Genomic DNA, 8,204 nt, shown 5'->3' with positions numbered 1-8,204 from the left:
TGATGCTGCGACGAGGTGGGGTGTCAGCTGATGATGCGACGAGGTGGGGTGTCAGCTGATGCTGCGACGAGGTGGGGTGTCAGCTGATGCTGCGACGAGGTGGAGGTCGACCTCGTCGCTGAATCACTCACAGGGAAGGTTCAGCATCGTGCCTGGTGGTAGTGGTAATGTTCTGATGCGGGCTGCTGGTTTCACCAGTGGCGAGTGAGTGAATTGACGGAGGAGTGAATTGGCGAGTGAGTGAATTGGTGAGTGAGTGAGTTTATGTGGGAGTGAATTGGTGAGTGAGTGAATTTACGGGGGAGTGAATTGACGAGTGAGTGAGTTTATCTTCTTTGGTTATTTCGGTAAAGTCACGTAGAATGAGAATAAAAGAATAAATTGATAAAATAACACAATAAAATTCTCACGACGTTTCGGCCACAACACAAGCGGCCTTCATCAGGTGAAGGGACGAGACTGTCTGGAGGACAGCGCTGGAGCGAACAAAGCCACGCTCAGATCGCGACCTTTAAGCTGTGTGAGAAGAATCAAAGCGCCCTCAACTTTAGCACCACGGATAGCTACGGGCCCCGTTCAGACGGACGAGTTCATCCATGGTCGGAACGGAAGAGGGGGAGAGAGACAGCTGCGAGGCGCTGTTATACTCCATGTTGTAAACCATACCATTAACCGTGGTGTGAGAGGTATTAAGAGTCAATGCCAGCGAAAGAGCTGCGGTCTGAAGGTCATCGTAAAATACAATTAATTAAGAACGGAAATGGTTTAAAACATCTTTCCAATGGTTACTAAGCCAGAATCCATCTTCTCGGTTGAAATTGTCTCTGTGCTTGTATATGTGAATGGCCTCATGAACGAATCTCTCATAGTAGCCGGTTGGTTTGCAAAGAACCTCCGTCTTGGAGAAGTCAATGTCATGTGAGCCCACTGAATTATAACAGTGATCTGCCAGGGCAGAGGAGTTCGTTCTACCGTGTTTCAAGTCTGCTTTATGTATGCGGATGCGGTCCGAGATATGTCGTTTGGTTTCTCCAATGTAACTACTACCACAGAGGCACTTTAGTTTGTAAACGCCCGGGTACTGTATGTCTGGAACAGCATCTTTTACAGATAGAACCAGATCACGGATTGTATGTACTATGTTGAATCGGACCTGGATCTTGTGTTTATTCAGGATTTTGGAGATCTTTTAAAGTTGAGGGCGCTTTGTTTCTTCTCACACAGCTTAAAGGTCGCGATCTGAGCGTGGCTTTGTTCGCTCCAGCGCTGTCCTCCAGACAGTCTCGTCCCTTCACCTGATGAAGGCCGCTTGTGTTGTGGCCGAAACGTCGTGAGAATTTTATTGTTATTTTATTTTATCAATTTATTATTTTATTCTCATTCTACGTGACTTTACCGAAAGAACCAAAGAAGATGAATCCTTGCAGTCACGAAAGCTTTAAATCGAGTGAGTTTATGTTTCTACCAGTGGCGAGGGAGTGAATTGACGGGGGAGTGAATTGGTGAGTGAGTGAATTGACGGGGGAGTGAATTGGTGAGTGAGTTTATGGTTACACCAGTGGCGAGTGAATGAATTGACGAGTGAGTGAATTGACGGGGGAGTGAATTGGTGAGTGAGTGAATTGACGGGGGAGTGAATTGGTGAGTGAGTTTATGGTTCCACCAGTGGCGAGCGAATGAATTGACGAGTGAGTGAATTGACGGGGGAGTGAATTGGTGAGTGAGTTTATGGCTCCACCAGTGCCTTCGAGGAGGAGGAGGAGGAGGAAGATGCATCTCAAAGCCAGGAGGAGGAGCTGGAGTTTATTCTGGACGTGCGTGTTACTCCACTGCCCTGCAGCAGCATCAGTTCGTCTGGGTTTCGATCCTAGGATGGGGACAGCGGCAGATTCCCTCTGGGTCTGCGTTGGTCGAGTTCATGTGTAGCGTCGGAAATCCATAGCACACACCGCCCGGTATATACTTACCTCATAATAAAGCCTACGTGTTAAACTGATATACTTACCTGCAGTAGCGGGCACAGGCCCATAGGGGGTGCCACCCTGAGCTGGGGAGAGACAGAGGGAGCCGGACCGTTAAGGGGCCGGGTTCTCCCCCCCCCCACCTCCGACCCCAGGTGAGGGGTTGGGGGGGGGGTCTTCCAGAGCCCCCTAGAAGGTTCCAGAAAGGGGGCGGGTACCGGGGGCGGAGAGTCCCCGAGCGGTGTATAAAAGGGGCACATCAGGGACAGCTCGGGGCAGTGCTCTGAAGACGAAGAAACGAAGACCAGCCTAGCTAGGACCCTGGTACCCAGGGACCCAGGGACCCAGGGACCTCGGGACCCGACGGCCTTGTAAGGGCCGGGGCCGAGCTCGGACCAGTGGTCATGGACCCTCACCTTGGCTGGGTCGGGTCAGTTGAGAGCCTCCCCTAGGGCACAGATAGCCGGAGGGCTGAGAGCCAGGTTAACACGGTGGAGAGGGCACGCTTGCCCGGAGGCTGTACCTCCATAGATAGTGGGCGTACGGGGGAGTCTTGTTATGAAGCTTGTAAATAAACCGTGTTGCCTGTAAAGACGACGTCTCCAGTCTCCGTGGAACCCACTACACATGGAAGAGGGAACGTGCCACGGACATTTGTCCCGTGGGTTCGAGTTTCGTTCGGACATTCTGCCGCGGCGGCGGTGTCGGGGCTGGCACCCTAGCGGCCGTCGCCGGAGGTGCGGAGGTGGCAGACACAGGTTCGACTCCAGCTCCCGGCGCGGAGGTTGGTGAAACAATTGAGGGGTAAATGTTCTTGAATTCACCCACCCACCAGCCACCCACCGCACAACTACCCCCCCCACCACTACCACCCCACCACTCCCACCACCAACATCCCCCACCACCACCACCACCCCCCCCCACCACTACCTCTATCCCACCACCACCCCCCCACCACCACTCCCCACCACCACTCCCCACCACCCCCCCACCACCCCCCCCACCGCCATCACCCCCGCCCACCACCACCACCTCCGCCCACCACCACCACCCCCCCCCACCACCACACCCCACCACCACACCCCACCACGTTCTCTATGCGGCCAAATCGAGGCCGCTGGGGCACGCGGTGGCTGGGCATGCGGGCCACGTGACCCAGGCAACGATGGGAATGGGTCCAGATATCTCTCGCAAAGACAAAGATCCCCCGTGTAGCCTTCGCGGACTGTTGGGGCAAGTGGTGTTAAGGAGCACCTCTGAAGGCCGGCACGGCGCACGAGGAGGTGGTTGGTCAGCACCGCACCCGGCCGCCTTTGTCTCCCCAGTGGCGATGTTTACCACACACCGCACCAGGTACTTATTTGAGGCCGAGTCGACCTAGGCGAGACTCTGAATCGAGTCAGATCATCCGACGCGCACACACTGTCACACACAACAACAACCGCCATTCGCCACAAAGTGGCGGTGACGTCACCACGACGCTTGTGCCAGGCCATGTGCACCTTGAGGCCACGGGGCAGACCCAGGTGCCACGGGTCGACTGACTAAGATGGCTGGCTGATGCACCACCTGTGCCCCCTACTGTGCCAACTTGATGTGCATTAGCCACCCGGCGCTCCGCTCGTTGTTGTGAGCGTCGCTCCTGCGCCCTCCGTTGTTGTTGGGCGACTGCCTCCAACTGCCCAGTAGCAGCGTCCTTCACGAGCCTCCTCCACACAGGCCGATCTTGACACTGCTGGTACCAGTCATCGGCAAGTCCACTCAGCTCCACATCCTCCTGTACCACATCACTCCATCTCTTCTCTAGCCCGTGACACGCCTGTTTAGCCCCCTCTATCCGGCCGAACAAAAGCTGTTTAGGCATGCGGTGACTTGGCATGCGGGCTATATGGCCCAGCCAACGCAGCCTTGCCTGCCGGAGGAGCTCACCGATGGGACTTTGTCCAGATCTTTCAAGGATTTGCGAGCTCCTCACACAATCCAGCCTGGTTAAACCCAGGATGGATCGTAGGCAGGCTAGCCTAAATGTTTCGAACCGGCGAAGATGCTCCATTAGGGGGGTCTACGTGACGCACAACAACAACAACCGCCATTCGCCACTAAGTGGTGGTGACGTCACTACGACGCTTGTGCTAAGCCATGTGCACCTTAAGGCCACGTGGAGTGTTGAACGCCCGCTGGCAGGAGGTCACGGGGCAGACCCAGGTGCCACGGGTCGACTGACTGAGATGGCTGGCTGATGCACCACCTGTGCCCCCTACTGTGCCAACCTGCTGTGCTTTAGCCACCCGGCGCTCCGCTCGTTGTTGTGAGCGTCGCTCCTCCGCCCTCCGTTGATGTTGGAGGGCGACTACCTCCAACTGCCCAGTAGCGTCCTTCACGAGCCTCCTCCACAGAGGCCGATCTTGACACCGCTGGTACCAATCATCGGCAAGTCCACTCAGCTCCACGTCCTCCTGTACCACATTACTCCATCTCCTCTCTAGCCCGTGCTGCGCCCGTTTAGCCCCCTCGATCCGGCCGAACAAAAGCTGTTTCGGCATGCGGTGGCTGGGCATGCGGGCCACTTGACCCAGGCAACGATGGGAATGGGTCCAGATATCTCTCTCGCAAAGACAAAGATCCCCCGTGTAGCCTTCGCGGACTGTTGGGGCAAGTGCTGTTAAGGAGCACCTCTGAATGCCGGCACGTTGCACGAGGAGGTGGTTGGTCAGCACCGCACCCGGCCGCCTTTGTCTCCCCAGTGGCGATGTTTACCACACACCACACCAGGTACTTATTTGAGGCCGAGTCGAACTAGGCGAGATTCTGAATCGAGTCAGATCGTCCGACGCGCACACACTGTCACACACAACAACAACAACCGCCATTCGCCACTAAGTGGTGGTGACGTCACCACGACACTTGTGCCAGGCCATGTGCACCTTGAGGCCACGGGGCAGACCCAGGTGCCACGGGTCGACTGATTAAGATGACTGGCTGATGCACCACCTGTGCCCCCTACTGTGCCAACCCGCTGTGCATTAGCCACCCGGCACTCCGCTCGTTGTTGTGAGCGTCGCTCCTGCGCCCGCCGTTGTTGTTGGAGGGCAACTGCCTCCAACTGCCCAGTAGCAGCGTCCTTCACGAGCCTCCTCCACAGAGGCCGATCTTGACACCGCTGGTACCAGTCATCGGCAAGTCCACTCAGCTCCACATCCTCCTGTACCACATCGCTCCATCTCTTCTCTATCCCGTGACACGCCTGTTTAGCCCCCTCTATCCGGCCGAACAAAAGCTGTTTAGGCATGCGGTGACTTGGCATGCGGGCTACATGGCCCAGCCAACGCAGCCTTGCCTGCCGGAGGAGCTCACCGATGGGACTTTGTCCAGATCTTTCAAGGATTTGCGAGCTCCTCACACAATCCAGCCTGGTTAAACCCAGGATGGATCGTAGGCAGGCTAGCCTAAATGTTTCGAACCGGCGAAGATGCTCCATTAGGGGGGTCTACGTGACGCACAACAACAATAACCGCCATTCGCCACTAAGTGGCGGTGACGTCACTACGACGCTTGTGCTAAGCCATGTGCACCTTAAGGCCACGTGAAGTGTTGAACGCCCGCTGGCAGGAGGTCACGGGGCAGACCCAGGTGCCACGGGTCGACTGACTGAGATGGCTGGCTGATGCACCACCTGTGCCCCCTACTGTGCCAACCTGCTGTGCTTTAGCCACCCGGCGCTCCGCTCGTTGTTGTGAGCGTCGCTCCTCCGCCCTCCGTTGTTGTTGGAGGGCGACTACCTCCAACTGCCCAGTAGCGTCATTCACGAGCCTCCTCCACAGAGGCCGATCTTGACACCGCTGGTACCAATCATCGGCAAGTCCACTCAGCTCCACATCCTCCTGTACCATATTACTCCATCTCCTCTCTAGCCCGTACTGTGCCCGTTTAGCCCCCTCGATCCGGCCGAACAAAAGCTGTTTCGGCATGCGGTGGCTGGGCATGCGGGCTACATGACCCAGCCAACGCAGCCTTGCCTGCCGGAGGAGCTCACCGATGGGACCTTGCCCAGATCTTTCAAGGATTTGTGAGCTCCTCACACAATCCAGCCTGGTTAAACCCAGGATGGATCGTAGGCAGGCCAGCCTAAATGTTTCCAACCAGCGAAGATGCTCCATTACGGGGGTCCACGTTTCGCAAGCGTAGAGAAGGGAGGGAATGACCGTGGCCGAGAAGACCTGAAGCTTAGTGCGGAGCGACAGACCAGGTAGCTTCCACACAGCGTTACGCAACCGATGAAAAGATATTGCCGCTCGACTGATTCGGAGTGAGACCTCTGCTGTTAAACTGGAGACGGTCATAAGCACACTGCCCAGTTATGGGAAACTCTCCACTCTCTCCACAACTGCCTCATCACCGATTGGGAGTTGTGGGGGTGGAGTGTCCGATGGTACAAAATACCCAGGCAGGTGTTTAGGTTTGGTGGGGCTGATGGTAAGGCGCCATCTCTTAGTGGCACGCTCCAGTCTCAGCAGCAGCGTCTCCAACTCCTCCTCTGAATGAGCAGCTATTACCAAATCATCGGCATACATAACGTGGTTGAGCAATAGGGAGCCATCCCTTGACCGCACCCGGGCATCGATCAGCCTCCCATTATATCTGTACCATATGGAGATTCCCCCGGTACAGCTATTGAGGGCTTCACGAACTACGTGGTCAAAATAGATGTTAAATAATGTGGGAGCCAGAGGACATCCCTGTCGCACCCCAAGGTGTACAGGGAATGGCTCTGACTCCCGGCCACGTAGTTTTACCCGGGCCCGCTCACCATCATGAAGGTCCTTAATGATCGTGAGCAGAGGGTCAGGCACTCCAAAAGCACGAAGAACGACCCAGAGGCCAGGCCTACTGATGGTATCATAGGCCTTGACCAGGTCAATAAAGCAGAGATGTAGGTCTTGTTGGAATTCCCTACACCTCTGCTGTAGCAGATGGACAGAAAATATGGCATCTGTGCAGGACCGCCCTTTCCTGAAACCGCATTGGGGCTCCGCAAGCCTCTCCTCAGCGTGCCTGGCAAGGCGATGCTGAATAATCCTTGCCAGGACCTTTCCCGGCACACTGAGGAGTGAGATGCCCCTGTAGTTGTTACAGTCTGTGCGGTCCCCCTTCTTAAAAAGGGGGACCACCAGGGCATCCTTCCAATCCTGCGGAACCCGTCCAGTGGTCCAGACTGTTGTTATGATGTCATATAGGGCAGTCTGTGCACAAACGCCACCCTCCCTCAGAATTTCGCTTGGGAGATCATCTCTGCTCGTTGCCTTTCCTGGTCTCAGACTCCGGATCGCCCTCAGTACTTCCTCAACAGATGGCACCTCAGCCAGCCACTCACAGGGGGTGACTTCTTCCAATATTTGAGGCACCGCAGCCTTAGCAGGGTCATCCTCACTTTGTGCCACGATGTTTTCCTGGCTGAAGGATTTTCCCTCCCCCAGGACCTCACAGAAATGCTCAGAAAATCTGCAAACCTGTTCCTGGAGGTCGGAGATTGGATCACCGTTTTTTCCCCTAATGATGGTAATAGGTGTGGCGCTGCAGGTTACTTTTTTGATGGAGTTAAATAGAGATTTGTGATCACGTGCCACTGAGGCAGACTCCATCTCCTCAGCAACCCGCGACCACCACCCATCCTTGCAGCGCCTCACGGCTCTCCGAACCTCTGAGCGAAGGCTGCGGTAAGCCTCCTCATTCTCTGACGTGGGATTCTGTAGCCGATGACAGTGGGCCTGTCGCTTTTTCTCAACCATCCTGAACACCTCCTCTGTCAGCCAGGGTCCATGGGGAGGTCTGGACCGCGTACCCAAAGCAGCCATTGCAGCTGCTTGAGTCACAGTCCTAAACCTCGCCCATTTACCCTCGACATCAGGAGGAGTCGGGGACGATGCCAATCTCAGCCGCAAGCGATGATGAAATTCTCGCTTGCAACTTTCATCAGAAAACTGAGACCAGGCCACTTTAGATTGGAATGGGGTCCTGGGTGTACACCCACCACCGGAGTGGAAGAATGGCAGGCGCATCTTACAGATGACTAGTCGATGGTCAGAGGGCAGATCAGCTCCACGGTAGGTTCTGGTGTCAAGGACATGGGCTCGCATACGCTTGTCCGTCACTATGTAGTCCAGCAGATGTTCTTGCTTGGACCCGGCATGTATCCATGATGTTGTGTAGATGCGCCGATGCCGGAACAGCGTGTTGGTAATTACA

Source organism: Petromyzon marinus, chromosome 57 (assembly GCF_048934315.1).
Source record: "Petromyzon marinus isolate PM22_M1 ecotype Great Lakes invasive population chromosome 57, UKy_Petmar_22M1.pri1.0, whole genome shotgun sequence".
Taxonomy (NCBI): domain Eukaryota; kingdom Metazoa; phylum Chordata; class Hyperoartia; order Petromyzontiformes; family Petromyzontidae; genus Petromyzon; species Petromyzon marinus.
This window is presented reverse-complemented; position numbering follows the sequence as displayed.